The 17,486-nt window shown below is 37.9% G+C and overlaps 1 long non-coding RNA gene across 2 annotated transcripts in view; it reads right to left on the reverse strand.

Moving 5' to 3' along the window:
* The window catches only part of LOC140847768 (uncharacterized), a 31,331-nt gene extending 17,760 nt beyond the window's left edge, over window positions 1-13,571 (reverse strand). Inside the window, exons 1-3 of one of the 2 annotated variants that reach the window (XR_012127916.1) lie at window positions 13,488-13,571; window positions 13,043-13,149; window positions 12,097-12,189 (exon numbers count right to left, since the gene is read on the reverse strand). This is a non-coding gene — a long non-coding RNA (uncharacterized lncRNA). Of the gene's footprint in view, window positions 1-12,096; window positions 12,190-13,042 lie in introns of both variants that reach the window. The other variant, XR_012127915.1, reaches the window with a different exon arrangement.
* Window positions 13,572-17,486: the final 3,915 nt, after the last annotated feature.

The raw sequence follows: 17,486 nt of genomic DNA on the forward strand, positions 1-17,486 counted from the left end.
AGGGCAAGGACAGAGTATTAAAGGCAGCCAGAGAGAGAAAAAAGGTCACCTACAAAGGAAAACCCATCAGGCTATCATCAGACTTCTCAACAGAAACTTTATAGGCTAGAAGAGAATGGCATGATATACTTAATGCAATGAAACAGAAGGGCCTTGAGCCAAGAATACTGTATCCAGCATGATTATCATTTAAATATGAAGGAGGGATTAAACAATTCCCAGACAAACAAAAGTTGAGGAAATTTACCTCCCACAAACCACGTATACACGTTGTTTTAGAGGGACTGCTCTACATGGAAGCACTCCTAAGGCTAAATAGATGTCACCAGAAAAAATAAAATCACAGCAAAGAAGCAGACCTACCAAATACTAACTAAAGGCAAAAAATAAAAGCAACTAATCACAAAAGCAGTTGAGGGAAACACAAAAGAGTACAGAATAAAACACCTAACATATAAAAGATGGAGGAGGAGGAATAAGAAGTGAGAGAAATAAAGAATCATCAGACTGTGTTTATAATAGCTCAATAAGTGAGTTAAGTTAGACAGTTAGATAGTAAAGAAGCTAACCTTGAACCTTTGGTAACCACGAATCTAATGCCTGCAATGGCAATAAGTACATACGTTTCAATAATCACCCTAAATGTAAATGGACTGAATGCACCAATCAAAAGACACAGAGTAATAGAATGGATAAAAAAGCAAGACCCATCCATATGCTGCTTACAAGAGACTCACCTCAAACCCAAAGACATGCACAGACTTAAAGTCAAGGGATGGAAAAAGATATTTCATGCAAACAACAGAGAGAAAAAAGCAGGTGTTGCAATACTAGTATCAGACAAAATAGACTTCAAAATAAAGAAAGTAACTAAAGATAAAGAAGGACATTACATAATGATAAAGGGCTCCATCCAACAAGAGGATATAACCATTATGAATATATATGCACCCAATACAGGAGCACCAACATATGTGAAACAAATACTAACAGAATTAAAGGAGGAAATAGAATGCAATGCATTCATTTTGGGAGACATCAACACACCACTCACTCCAAAGGACAGATCCACCAGACAGAAAATAAATAAGGACACAGAGGCACTGAACAACACACTAAAACATATGGACCTAATAGACATCTACAGAACTCTACATCCAAAAGAAGCAGGATACACATTCTTCTCAAGTGCACATGGAACATTCTCCAGAATAGACCACATACTAGGCCACAAAAAGAGCCTCAGTAAATTCCAAAAGATTGAAATCTTACCAACCAACTTTTCAGACCACAAAGGCATAAAACTAGAAATAAATTGTACAAAGAAAGCAAAAAGGCTCACAAACACATGGAGGCTTAATAACATGCTCCTAAATAATCAATGGATCAATGACCAAATTAAAATAGAGATCAAGCAATATATGGAGACAAATGACAACAACACAAAGCCCCAACTTCTGTGGCATGCAGCAAAAGCAGTACTAAGAGAAAAGTACATAGCAATCCAGGCATACTTAAAGAAGGAAAAACAATCCCAAATGAATAATCTAAAGTCACAATTATTGTAACTGGAAAAAGAAGAACAAATGAGGCCTAAAGCCAGCAGAAGGAGGGACATAAAGGTCAGAGAAGAAATAAATAAAATTGAGAAAAATGAAATAATAGAAAAAAATGAATGAAATCAAGAACTGGTTCTCTGAGAAAATAAACAAAATAGATAAGCCTCTAGCCAGACTTATTCAGAGAGAGAGAGAGTCAACACACATCAACAGAATCAGAAATGAGAAAGGAAAAATCATGATGGACCCCACAGAAATACAAAGAATTATTAGAAAATACTATGAAAACCTATATGCTAACAAGCTGGAAAACCTAGGAGAAATGGACAACTTCCTAGAAAAATATGACCTTCCAAGACTGACCTAGGAAGAAACAGAAAATTGAAACACACCAATTACCAGCAACGAAATTGAAGTGGTAATCAAAACACTACCCAACAGCAAAACCCCAGGCCAGATGGATTTACCACAGAATTTTATCAGACATACAGAGAAGACATAATACCCATTCTCCTTTAAGTTTTCCAAAAAATAGAAGAACTCATTCTATGAAGCCAGCATCACCCTAATACCCCAAACAGGCAAAGACCCCACAAAAAAAGAAAATTACAGATCAATATCCCTGATGAACATAGAGGCAAAAATACTCAACAAAATATTAGCAAACCGAATTGAAAAATACAGCAAGAGGATCATATACCATGACCGAGTGGGATTCATCTCAGGGATGCAAGGATGGTACAACATTTGAAAATCCATTAACATCATCCACCACATAAACAAAAAGGACAAAAACCACATGATCATCTCCACAGATGCTGAGAAAGCATTCAACAATATTCAACATCCATTCATGATAAAAACTCTGAACAAAATGTGTATAGAGAACAAGTACCTCAACATAATAAAGGTCATATATGATAAACCCACAGCCAACATCACACTTAACAGAGAGAAGCTGAAACCTTTTCTTCAAAGATTGGGAACAAGGCAGGGATGCCCACTCTCCCCACTGTTATTCACCATAGTACTGGAGGTCCTAGCAACAGCAATTAGACAAAACAAGGAAATCCAAGGAATACAGATTGGTGAAGAAGAAGTCAAACTCTCACTATTCACAGATGGCATGATATTGTATATAAAAAACCCTAAAGACTAGACTCAAAAACTACTAGAATATCAGAATTCAGCAAAGTTGAAGTATACAAAATTAATACATAGAAATCTGTGGCTTTCCTATAGACTAACAATGAACTAAGAGAAAGAGAAATCAGGAAAACAATTCCATTCACAACTGCATCAAAAAGAATAAAATACCTAGGAATAAACCTAACCAAGGAAGTGAAAGACCTATACACTGAAAACTACAAGAAACTCTTAAAAGAAATTAAAGAGGACACTAACAAATGGAAACTCATCCCATGCTCGTGGCTAGGAAGAATTAATATTATCAAAATGGCCATCCTGCCCAAAGTAATCTACAGATTCAATGCAATCCCTATCAAATTACCAACAGCATTCTTCAATGAACTGGAACAAATAGTTCAAAAATTCATATGGAACCACCAAAGACCCCGAATAGCCAAAGCAATCCTGAGAAGGAAGAATAAAATGGCGGTGGATCTTGTTCCCCAACTTCAAGCTCTGCTTCAAAGCCACAGTAATCAAGACAATTTGGTACTGGCACAAGAACAGACCCACAGACCAGTGGAACAGAATGGAGACTCCAGATATTAACCCAAAAATATATGGTCAATTAATATATGAAAAAGGAGCCATGGACATACAATGGGGAAATGACAGCCTCTTCAACAGTTGGTGTTGGAAAAACTGGACAGCTACATGTAAGAGAATGAAACTGGATCACCGTCTAACTCCATACACAAAAGTAAATATGAAATGGATCAAAGACCTGAATGTAAGTCATGAAACCATAAAACTCTTAGAAAAAAACATAGGCAAAAATCTCTTGTACATAGACTTGAGTGACTTCTTCATGAACATATCTCCCCAGGCAAGAGAAACAAAAGCAAAAATGAACAAGTGGGACTATATCAAGCTAAAAAGCTTCTGTACAGCAAAGGATACCATCAATAGAACAAAAAGGTATCCTACAGTATGGGAGAACATATTCATAAATGACAGATCTGATAAAGGTTGATATCCAAAATATATAAAGAGCTCATGCACCTCAACAAACAAAAAGCAAATAATCCAATTAAAAAATGGGCAGAGGAGCTGAAAAGACACTTCTCCAAAGAAGAAATTCAGATGGCCAACAGACACACAAAAAGATGCTCCACATCACTAGTCATCAGTGAAATGTCAATTAAAACCACAATGAGATATCACCTCACACCAGTAAGGATTGCCACCATCCAAAAGACAAACAACAGGAAATGTTGGTGAGGTTGTGGAGAAAGGGGAACCCTCCTACACTGCTGGTGGGAATGTAAACTAGTTCAACCATTGTGGAAAGCAGTATGGAGGTTCCTCAAAATGCTCAAAATAGACTTACCATTTGACCCAGGAATTCCACTTCTAGGAATTTACCCTAAGAATACAGCAGCCCAGTTTGAAAAAGACAGATGCACCCCTATGTTTATCACAACACTATTTACCACAGCCACGAAATGGAAGCAATCTAAGTGTCCATCAGTAGATGAATGGATAAAGAAGATGTGGTACATGTACACAGTGGAATATTATTCAGCCAAAAGAAGAAAACAAATCCTACCATTTGCAACATCATGGAAGGAGCTAGAGGGTATTATGCTCAGTGAAATAAGCCAGGCGAAGAAACACAAGTACCAAATGATTTCCCTCATATATGGAGTATAAGAACAAAGAAATAAACTGAAGGAACAAAACAGCAGCAGAATCACAGAACCCAAGAATGGACTAACAGTTACCAAAGGGAGAGGGACTGGGGAGGATGGATGGGAAGAGAGGGATAAGGCTGGTTAAAAAGAAAGGGGGCATTACAGTTAGCATGTATAATGTGGGGGGTGGGGGAAAGGGGAGGGCTGTGCAACACAGAGAAGACTAGTAGTGATTCTACAGCATCTTCCTACACTGATGGACAGTGACTGTAATGGGGTTTGTGGGAAGGACTTGGTGAAGGGAGGAGTCTAGTAAACATAATGTTCCTCATGTAATTGTATATAAATGATGCCAAGAAAAAAATAATAGTCATTGCGGTACCCAGATCATCTATATTTTCTCTTATGTTGTTTTCTAGGAGTGTTACAGTTTTTTGTTTCACATTTAGGTCTATATTTAGATCCATTCTCAGTTTATTTTTGTGAAAGGTGTTAAGGTCTGTGTCTAGATTCATTTTTTTGCATGTAGTTCCCCAGTTTTACCAGCACCATTTGTTGAAATTTCTGTCTCTTCTCCATTCTCTCACCTTTGCTCCTTTGTCAAAGATCAGTTGTGTGTATTTATGTTATGTGGGACTATTTCTGGGCTTTCCATTCTATTCCATTGGCCTGTTTGTCTATTCTTTCATCAGTAACCCTACTCTCTTATTATGGTAGCATAATAATTCTTGAAATTGAGTAGTGTCACTACAACTTTCTTCTCCTGTGATATAGAATTATGTATTTTGGGTCAGCTTTTTTGTTGCTTCTTAGAAAATTTAGAATCAGTTTGTTGATATCCATAAAATAACTTGCTGGAATTTTGACTGGAATTGTTTTGAATCTATAGCTAAAGTGGGGAAGAACAGATGTGTTGACAATATCGAGTCCATCTGTGAACATGGAATAGCTCTGATATCTTTCATCAGAGTTTTGTAGCTTTCCTCATGTATCTTGTACATATGTTTTAGATTTATACCTGAGTATTTACATTTTGAGTGCTAATGTAATTGGAATGTGTTTTTAATTTCAAGCTTCACTTGTTTATTTAAGTTATATAGGAAAGTAACTGGCTTTTGCATATTAACCTGTATCTTGCTATATTCCTATAATTGCATATTAGTTCCAGGAGATTTTTGTTGTTTTGTTGATTCTTCTGTATTTTCTATGTAGATGATCATGTCATCTGTGAACAAGGACAGTTTCATTTCTTCCTTCTAAATCTGTATACCTTTTCTTGTTGCACTGCATTAGCTTAGACTTCTAGTATGATGCTGAAAAGCAGTGGTAAGGGAGACATCCTTGGAAATAACTTTTCCTGCAGGATTGAGAATCTTTCCTAATAGATTATATCTAAAACTATAAGGCAAATTGAGCTTATATACAAAATTTATACTGTAATAAAGTCATTATGACAATGAATGTTGTTTGAATCACAAGTAATATCAAACTGCTTTACTGACTTCCTATGCATCAAAAATTAAAATAAGTGAGGTCTCCATCCCACACAAATTTGCATAAGTATACTTTCTAAGCTCAACCCGCAGAAATTTGCATAAGTATACTTTCCAAGCTCAACCTACAGTTTTTCAGCAGTACTTTTTGACCTCAATGCACAGGCCAAGAAAATCTGATATTTCAAAATTCATCTAATTGTACAGTTGAGGAAATTCCACTTAACCTTCAATTGAAGTGGTTAATCTGCAACATAAAAACATGCTGAAAGGCAAATATCAAAGAAAGAATATGATAGAATTCTGTAAATGCATTGAGGGATTAATATTCCCAATTAAAAACATGCTCATAATTGTTATCAGGGTTCAGCAGTAGCTATTTGTGTGACAAGACAATTTCTTGTTATATAACTACCTACATAATATCCTTAATCTTGCCTCACAGCCTGCAAAGCCTCAAATATTTAATATCTGGTCATATACAAAGAAAAGAAAAGCCCCTGATCTAAGGGACTACAGGTAAAGTTACAGGGAAACCTCATTAAAAGTGGTACTGAATGATGGTTTGCTAGGGCAAGTCTGGTTGACTATAAAGTCTAATTACTCTAACTTGGCAAACAGAGCCCTGTCTGCAGTTACATTACTTTAGTCCAAAGTAGAATTGGATGACTGGATTAAAGATGGTGACGTGAGAGGTGAGACAGAGACCTCCTCCTAAAACAAAATATAATATGAAAATATAATTAATACAAGTAATCCTGAAAGAGGAACAGGAAAGAAGGCTGTACCAGATTGCATGCACCTGGAGAAAGAGCAGACCTCACGCAACAGGGTAACATACCAAAGCTGTGACCCAGGACACAAGACCTTCCCCCACCCCAGCTCACCAGCGGGAGGAAGAGAAACAGAGCAGGAAGGGAGTGGAAGCCTGGGACTGCTGAAAACCTAACCCTGGAGATCTGTCTGGGAGCATGAACCTACATTGCATGGTACTCTGGTGATTAGTGGGGATGGAAAGCTAAGACAGGCAGAATACCTGGAGAGATGGAGATTCCAGCTACTTGTGGAAAACAGGGATTCATATCTGGCTGGTGTGGATGGGCAGTCTGAGAGACTTCCTAACAGCGAGAAGGCTGCTAAAAGGGCAAGGATTTCACAGAGCTTACTGCTCAGGAGAAAGTACATGTAGACAAAATTGTCTGGGGACACTCTCCCCAGCAGGTTGGGAACTTAAATGATCTTCAGGTGCTCCATCCCTCTGGCTGGGTATGCAGCTCCAAGGACCCCAAAGTGACACACAGCCTGCTGTGTCTTCCTCCCCACTAGCCTGTACCTGGCTAGGAAACCAACAGCCCCTGCCCTATAAGGCCAGACAGAGGGAAGCCTGACCAATAGCAGCTACAAACACAAAGCATAGAGGCTTATACCTCTGCGTTCAGCCCACTGGTACTGGCAGTGGAGACAGACATAACAACCATGAAACAGGAAACAGCTCTTTCCTCCCCCTAGGCACAAGCAACACTCCCAAGAAATCCCCAACATCACTCCAAGGTCTGAGCAGCTCCAGAGAGTAGAGCTTCTGGGCACTGGAGGGCGCCACATAAAAATTTGAAACAGAAAAGGAACCTGGTTCAAAGCAAAACCTCAACACCAGAGTAAGGACTGAGTGAGACTGAATAAATCTTCCTGGAAGAGAGTTCAAAATAAAAATCGTAAACATGTTCATGGAGGTACAGAAAAATATTCCAGAATTCAGTAACAAACTTAGGATGGAGATCTAATCGCTGAAGAGCACAATGGAGGGTATGAAAAGCATATTAGATATGGTGGAGGAGATGATCAATGAAATCAAAACTAAGGAAGAGGAATACAAAGAATCTGAGGCACAGAGAGAAAAATGATATCTAGGAATGAAAGAATACTGAGAGAACTGTGTGATCAATGCAAAAGGAACAATATTCAAATTATAGGTGTACCAGAAGAAGAAGAGAGAGAAAAAGAGATAGAAAGTGTCTTTGAGGAAGTAATTGCTGAAAACTTCCACTATCTGGAGAAGGAGACAGTGTCTCAGGCCATGGAGGTGCACAGATCTCCCAACACAAGGGACCCAAGGAGGACAACACTAAGACATAAAACAACTAAAATGGCAAAGATCAAAGATAAGGATAGACTATTAAAAGCAGCCCGAGAAAGAAATAAGATCATATACAAAGGAAAACCAATCAGGCTATCATCAGACTTCTCAGCAGAAACCTCACAGGCCAGAAGGAGCAGCAAGATATATCTAATGCTATGAAGCAGAACGGCCTCGAACCAAGAACACTTTATCCAGCAAGATTATCATTTAAATTTGAAGGAGGGATAAATCAATTTCCAGATAAGCAAATGCTGAGAGAATTTAGCTCCCACAAATCATCTCGACAGTGTATTTTAGAGGGACTGCTATAGATGGAAGTGTTCCTAAGGTTAAATAGCTGTCATCAGAAGTAATAAAAAGAGATAGACAAAGAGTACAGAATATGATACCTAATATATAAACAATGGAAGAGGAATAAAAGGAGGGAAAAAAAGGAACCTTTAGACTGTGTTTGTAATAGCATACTGAGGTAAGTTAGACTCATAGATACTAAGAAACTTAACCTTGAACCTTTGGTAACCACGACTCTAAAGCCTGCAATAGCACTAAGTACATACTTATCAATAATAACCCTAAATGTAAATGGTCAATCAAAAGACACAGAGTCACTGAATGGATAAAAAAACAAGACCCAATTATATGCTGCCTACAAGAGACTTACTTCAAACCCAAAGACATATACAGACTAAAAGTGAAGGGATGGAAAAAGATATTTCATGCAACTAATAGGGAGAAAAAAGCAGCTGTTGCAGCACTTGTATCATACAAAATAGACTTCAAAACAAAGAAAGTAACAAGAGACAAAGACAGACATTACATAATGATAAAGGGGTGAATCCAACAAGAGGATATAACCATTATAAATATCTATGTACCCAATACATGATCACCTACATATGTAAAACAAATACTAATAGAATTAAAGGGGGAAATAGAGATTATTCTAGGAGACTTCAACACTCCACTCAATCCAAAAGAGAGATGAACCAGACAGAAAATAAGTAAGGAGACAGAGGCATTGAACGACACATTAGAACACATGGATGTAAAAGACATGTACAGAACTCCCCACCCAAAAGCAGCAGGATACACATTCTTCTCAAGTGCACATGCAACATTTTCAAGAACAGATCATATACTAGGCAACAAAAGGAGCCTCAGTAAATTCAAAAAGATTGAAATTGTACCAACCAGCTTCTCAGACCACAAGGGTATGAAACTAGAAATAAATTATGCAATGAAAATGAAAAAGCCTACAAACCCATGGAGGCTTAACAGCATGCTCCTAAATAATCAATGGATCAATGACCAAATAAAAACAGAGATCAAGCAATATATGGACACAGATGACAATAATAATTCAACAACGCAAAATCTGTGTGATGCAACAAAGGCGGTGCTAGGAGAGAAGTATATTGCAATACAGGCCTACCTCAGGAAAGAAGAACAATCCCATATGAACACTCTAAGCTCACAATTAATGAAACTAGAAAAGGAAGAACAAATGAGGCCCAAAGTCAGTAGAAGGAGTGACATAATAAAGATTACAGCAGAAATAAATAAAATCGAGAAGAATAAAACAATAGAAAGAATCAATGAAAGCAGGAGCTGGTACTTCAAGAAAAGAAAACAAAATAGATAAACCCCTAGCCAGACTTAGCAAGTAAAAAAGAGAGTCTACACATATAAACAGAATCAGAAATGAGAAAGGAACAATCATGATGGACACCACAGAAATACAAAGAATTATTAGAGAATACTATGAAAAATTATATGCAAATAAACTGGATAACCTAGAAGAAATTGACAACTTTGTAGAAAAATACAACCTTCCAAGGCTCACCCAGAAAGAAACAGAAAATCTGAACAGACCAGTTAGCAGCAATGAGATAGAATTGGTAATCAAAAAACTACCTAAGAACAAAACACCTGGACCAGATGGCGTCACAGCTGAATTTTATCAAACATTTAGTGAAAATCTATTACCCTTCCTCCTTAAAGTTTTCCAAAAAGTAGAAGAGGAATGAATACTTCCAAACATATTCTACAAAGCCAGCATCACTCTAATACCAAAACCAGGCAAAAACACCTCAAAAAAAGAAAATTATAGACCAATATCCCTGATGAACATAAATGCAAAAATATTCAACAAAATACTAGCAAACTGAGTTCAAAAATACATCACAAAGATCATCCATCATGATCAAGTAGGATTTATCCCAGGGATGCAAGGATGATACAACATTCAAAAATCCATCAACATCATCCACCACATAAACAAAAAGGACAAAAACCATATGATCATCTCCATAGATGCCTAAAGAGTATTTGACAAAATTCAACATCCATTCATGATAAAAACTGTCAACAAAATGGATATAGAGGGCAAGTACCTCAACATAATAAACGCCGTATATGAGAAACCCACAACCAACATCATACTTAAAGGTGAGAAGCTGAAAGCCTTTCCTTAAAATCAATAACAAGACAAGGATACCACCTCTCTACACTTTTATTCAACATAGTTCCGGAGGTTCTTGCCATGGCAATCAGACAACACAAAGAAATAAAGGCATCCAGATTGGTAAAGAAGAAATTAAGCTGTCACTGTTTGCAGATGACATGATATTATACATAAAAAAACCCTAAAAAATCCACTCCACAACTACTAGAACTAATATCGGAATTCAACAAAGTTGCAGGATACAAAATTAAAACACAGAAACCTGTTGCAGTTCTAGACACTAACAATGAACTAACAGAAAGAGAAATCAGGAAAACAATTCCATTCACAATTGCATCAAAAAGAATAAAATACCTAGGAATAAACCTAACCAAGGAAGTGAAAGACCTATACTCTGAAAACTATGAGACACTCATGAGAGAAATTAAAAATGATACCAATAAATGGAAACACATCCTATGTTCATGGATAGGAAAAATTAATATTGTCAAATGGCCATCTTGCCTAAAGCAATCTACAGATCCAATGAAATTCCTATCAAAATACCACTAGCATTCTTCAAAGAACTAGAGAAAATAATTCTAAAATTCATATGGAGCCACAAAAGACCCCAAATAGCCAAAGCAATCCTGAGAAGGAAGAATAAAGCTGGGGGGATTACCCTCCCCGACTTCAAGCTCTACTACAAAGCCACAGTAATCAAGACAATTTGGTACTGGCACAAGAACAGACTCATAGACCAATGGAACAAACTAGAGAGCCCTGATATAAACCCAACCATATATGGTCAATTAATATATGATATAGTGGCCATGGACATACAATGGGGAAATGACAGCCTCTTCAACAACTGGTGTTGGCAAAACTGGACAGCTACATGCAAGAGAATGAAACTGGATTATTGTCTAACTCCATACACAAAAGTAAATTCAAAATGAATCACAGACCTGAATGTAAGTCATGGAACCATAAAACTCTTAGAAGATAACATAGGCAAAAATCTCCTGAATATAAACATGAGCAACTTTTTTCTGAATGCATCTCATCAAGCAAGGAAAACAAAATAAAAAATGAACACATGGGAATACATCAAACTTAAAAGCTTCTGTACAGCAAAGGACACCATCAGCAGAACAAAGAGGCATCCTACAGTATGGGAGAATATATTTGTAAATGACAAGGCATTAACATCCAAAATATATAAAAACTCATGTGCCTCAACACCCAAAAAGCAAATAACCTGATTAAAAAATGGGCAGAGGACATGAACAGGCAATTCTGCAAAGAAGAAATTCATATGGCCAACAAGCACATGAAAAGGTGCTCCACATCACTAATTATCAGGGAAATGCAAATTAAAACCACAATGAGATATCACCTCACACTAGTTAGGATGGCCAGTATCGAAAAGACTAAGAACAACAAATGCTGGTGAGGATGTGAAGAAAAGGGAACCCTTCTACACTGCAGGTGGGAATGTAAGCTAATTCAACCACATAAATCTGTCTCTTCAGAAAGTGTTAAAAGATTGTTGTTTCTCATCAAGATGTCATGGAAATGATGGAATGTCCAGAAGAGACTCTGTTAGGTAAAACTGACCTTAACAAAAGCCTGATCTTACCTCTTCAAATGCAGTGGTCCTCAAACTTACTGTGCATGTAATCACCCAGAGAGACTCCCAAACTTTTCTCCCAAAGATTTGCAACCAGTATTTCTAGAATGAGACCCAGGAATATTTACTTCTAGCAAACATCTCAGAATATTCTGATCTGATGACAAATGGACCATCACATTTTAAAAAACATGCCTTAATGGTTCCTGATTTTCATGGTTTTGTTCTCTTCATTACTTTAGAACCCAGAGGATCTTAAAGTTCCCAGTTATTTTTTTTCTGTAAGAACTCCCTACTATAAGAGCTGAGGGATCAGTCCACTCTACTTTGCTATTTTATTGTTATTATAAATCCCAAACTACACTTGTTTGCAGAACATTCTAGAATATAGAAATGCCTCAAACTATTTTGTTTGTACCTAACCAGAATTAATTCAGGTTTAAAGATTCAACTACCCTGTAAGGGAACTTTCAGTTGAAAAATAAATTGTGCCCAAGATTCATTCTTTGTCAGTCTAGTTATTTTTTTAAAGTTTTAAACACCACAGACCATCTCAATAGTCTTACATTTTAGTGATTTTTGGATAGCTCCACTAAAGGTTTAGCTTCATTGCCTAGAAAATAGATGAATACCATCATTTTAGATAAAGTCACTTGTCCTGCATATGCTTAATGGGTAGTATATGATCTGTGTATTACTGAACTGAAGTCTCAGTGCAAGGCACCAAAGACCTCATGTCTCTAAACAACACTTTAAATAACCAAGTTCCCTAAAATTCAGGCCACTTCCTAAGCTAATGTTGCAGAGGAAAGCAGGATGTTAATCTGTGATTTTTACTGTATATGATCATAGAAGTAACTTACTGACCAATAAAACAATACATCTTTTAGAAACAAAGCTTTTTCTAGCAAGGAAAATATTTTTAGCACTGGAAAATTACAGGATCATGGCTCACCTGGTAGCGAAAACTCCAGGCAGTGTATTCCAGTCCACGTCATCTCCTGGTGTCAATGTGGACTGAAGGAGACTTGGGTTCACTGCCCAATTTCCTCACCTGTGAACCTGGAATAACAATGTGCCCTGCTTCACAAAGGGACTGTGAGGTGTAGCAATTCAAGTGACGGCAGCATTTTCCCAATTCAAAATAAGACATCATAGCCTCATTGTCCGCAATATTCCCCATACACCCTTCAGTGATTCTGCCATTTTAACTATGAATTTCTTGTTTAGACTGTCTCAATGCCTTTTGTTCAGTCACTTTGTCGTCCCTACCCTTGCTTGTCTCTCTGGCTTCCATGTCTTTGGTGAACCTCTGACTACTCTTCCTAACAGACCTTCCTCCTGGCTCCCACCCCCATGCCTGGTGGCCTCTGGCCTGGCCCAGCTCCTGATTCGCACACCATTCTCACCACCACGCTTGCTGCCCCTGGACAAGCCTGCAGTCAGCCTGTGATTAGGGGGGTGCACAGCATTTTTTGCCTGGGGTGGAGGACTGTGCATCCCTCCCATGTGCAGCCCGCACACACTGTAATAATGCCCCTTATGTGTCATAGCTATGTCCTGACCCTCAGTGTCCGTGTCACCTCCTAGCTTCCTTCAAATTCCTTGTGCTGTGTACACAAGGCAGTTCAACGAATGTTCCCAAACAGCAATTACCATTGCTCTTCAATGCTTTGGTTTGTAAAACTGGGTTGGGGAAAGATGAGAAAAGAAGCAATGGCAGGAATCCTGTAGTATCCTGACAACTGATTTTACTTCCACTCCCACGTGCCCTATTGCACAGACGTCTTAATACTCAAGCCCACAAGATTGTTCCTCACCAGGTGAATCCCTCTCTCCTTAATAAACATTGCATAACTACACAAACAACATTAACTGGAAATATTGTTCTAGCTAGTCTTTGTCCTTATTGCATCATGATTTATATTGAAAAGGCATCTATCTGATTCAGTAATATATATGGAAATAGTTACATCCAACCAATGTGGCATTCCAGGAAAGGGCTCTGTTCCATATAAATGAAGTTTCTGGATAAACAAAAATTATCCCTTTAAAGACCAGTCCTTTGAAACCTGTCACCATTTTTGATGGAACTCTTACTTTTTGAAATAATAAAAGTGCTTCAGTAAGTACACAATTGATTATCAATTATGTCTTTCTAAAATGTGAATAGATGACTGACTCCTTATACAATGGAAATCAAACATAATTTAACTTTTTCATTACATCTCTACAGCATCATTAAGAGTATCCATTGTTGAATATTATAAAAATCCAGGACTAATTTTGCTTCTTAAAATTCTTGTCACTCAACATTAGATTCCCAGGGGATACTTAATGGTAGTAGTTCACCTGCTTCCCCTTCTAATAAAGACTGCTTCTAATCTTTTCCAAACCAGCAAACTAGGTAATCAAATTTAAGAGTTAGAAACATACTTGTGCACCATTAGTGGGAATGTAAAATGGTGTGGCTGTTATGCTATGGAAAATAGTATGGTGGCTCCCCCTAAAATTACAAATAGGATTACCACGTGATTAAACAATCCCATTTCTTGATATACACCCAAAAGAATTGAAAGCAGGCCCTCAAGGAGGTACTTGTGCATTGATGCTCAGAGCAGTATTATTCACAATAGCGAAAATGTGGAAGCAACCTAAGGCTCCATCAGCAGACAAATGGATAAATATGGTCTCTCCATACAATGGAATGTCATTCAGTCTTACAAAGGTAGGAACTTGTGCCCAGAGCTCCTGCATTGTTCTGCATGGAGTGGGTTTTCTTCCCTCTTGGCGTTTTCCACCTGGGCCATGTCTCATGCGTCAACACCTACCCCCACTCCACCCCTCACCCCAGCAAAGTCCTTTGAGCTCCTATGCAGTGTGGTTCTTTCTGGCCCCTCTTCCCTGGGCTCCCAGAAGGGCCAAAAGAGGAGAGTAGGGAGTGGAGTAAGGGGAGATGGAGTGTGGGACAAACCAGCTCAAGAGGGCACCAAGGAGGCAGTAGACGCCCCTCTGCCTCTGCTGTGCACCAGGGACAACCCCTAGATCAGTGAGAACGTACATGTGTATACATTATTGCCCCATTTTACAGATGAGAAAAATGAGGTTCAGGGTGAGTGCCCATTTCCAAATGCTGGAAATGAATCAAATAAGAGAAACAGAGACACTTCTGTGAATTCATTATTCCAAGATTACATCCTTCCTACATTTTGGGAGCAGTTGGGAGGCTAATAAAAAAAAAGGAAGGAAGTTCTGACAGGCTACAACATGGATGAACCTGAGAACATTGTGCTCAGTGTAAAGAGCCAGTGACAAAAAGACAAATGCTGTATGAGCTCACTTACAGGAGATGCCTGGAGAAGCCAACTTCATAGAGACAGGGGTTGAAGGGCTGGTTGCCAGGATTCAGAGAGGGGAAATTAGGGAGTTGTTTTCTGGTTAGAGAGTTTCAGTTTTGCAAGATGAAGAGTTCGGGAGATGGGTTACACAACAATGTGACAGCACCTTACTCAACTGTACACTTAAAAATGGTTAAAATAGTAACTTTTATGTTATATATATTTTACCACAATTAAACATGAATTTTAAAAAAGAGAAATATGAATGAATTCATTTGATAAATATTTCTTTGTGCCTACTATGGATCAGACCCTGCCGTGGGTACCAGGGATAAAGTGCTGAGCAAAACCAAGTTCTGTCCTCCTGGAGCTTACATTCTAATGTGCAGTACACAGTGACATATATACCTTTATAGTCCAGCTAATAAAGGGCATAATTTTAGGACATGGTTTTCAAAATTTTACATATCCAGGATATATGCAACCTGGCCTGTTGGGATGAAGAATATATCTGAAGTTTAAATATTTTAATTCTAAAAAAGCATAATGATTAAACTTTAAAAACTGATCTATCACCAACACCTTCTAGATATGTTTGATTAGTTTTTCTTTCCATTATACAGATTAAGGAACAGGCTCTGAAAGACAGACTATGCAAATGGACAGTGGCCGGACCATACATACAAATGAAACTTTCACCCACAACCTGCAGCTGCCTGTCCAGGAAACTAATCTCTCATCTACAGTAAACAACCCAGGAAACCAGCCTGTCATAAATCAGATTTGCAGGAAGCGAGATTGCTCTCTCTGGTGATAATCCAGGAAGCTAAACAAGAACTTCTGTAACATCAGTCTAAAATGGCCAGGATTTGATTAATAATTAGCAGCTTCCCTAATTTTGTCCCTGCTTCCAACTTAGGACCAACTAGAGAAAGCCAAATACGTATTCCTAACCAATCCCAGAGGATACCCTGCTTCATCCCTGTGCTAAGAGCCCCCTTCGGGCACAGCCAAAGCCTGCCCTTTCTGTGCTCCATCAAGCCTTCCCACTCTGCTGTCTGCCTTTGGGTCTCTGCCAAAATGTAAGGGACCACGGCTCACCCCCTTACAAGAGCATATTCAGAATAAATAGGTTTTGCTTTTCCCGTTTCAGTGGTCTTTATTTCTACAGATATTTACTCTATAATTGCAAAGTGCTATTCAACATTTTAAAGCAGTTAATAAACTACCAAAACAGAACTGTTACAACAACTGGGTTACTAGAGAGCTTACTGTCCTTGTCCATTACCATCTCTATCCTGCTCCTGCCTATCACACTGGTGGTCAAGACATTCACCAGTCATCCAGCAGATGGCACGGTCACCATGTGCCTGCCCTGGATCAGTAGTGCACACTTCCAATTAACAAAGTAAGTCATGGGGATGAAAAGTACAGCATAAGGAATATAGCTAATAATATTGTAGTATCTTTGTATGTGACAGAAGGTAACTACACCTATTGTTGTGAACATTTCATAATATATACAGCTTTTGAATCACTATGCTCTATACCTGAAACCAATATAATATTTTATATCAACTGTACTTCAATTAAAAAAATAGTTCTTTCATTTATTACAGTGGCATAATTTTTAACAATGGATGATCATTTGTAAAATTCTTTTAGAACAGTTATTTTGCCATTTAGGCTCCCAGTTAATGATCTTAACATTGTACTAACTTCAGGCATTGAGCAATATTTTCCATTTGTTTGTTCTAATGTTAATGGAGGGTTGTGTTGGCCCTAAAAGATGACCTCCAAAGAACAGCAATGTTTGTATATTCCAGTTTAGAATATACATGCAAGAGCTTAGGAACAATTTCTGTTTGCTTGGATCTGAGTAACTATTGGCTAAACATCAGGCATAAGAAAATACTTGATAAAGCTGGGTTGACTGTGGTGCTGAATAATCACTGAAATGGATATTATTTTTGAATCATTTGAAAAATTTCAAGTAAAACAGAATTTTACTTTAAACCAGAGTATAAAGGAATCCCTTGAAACAGGAAGGGGAAACAGAAA

The sequence above is a fragment of the Manis javanica genome, chromosome 2 (genome assembly GCF_040802235.1).
Source record: "Manis javanica isolate MJ-LG chromosome 2, MJ_LKY, whole genome shotgun sequence".
NCBI lineage: Eukaryota > Metazoa > Chordata > Mammalia > Pholidota > Manidae > Manis > Manis javanica.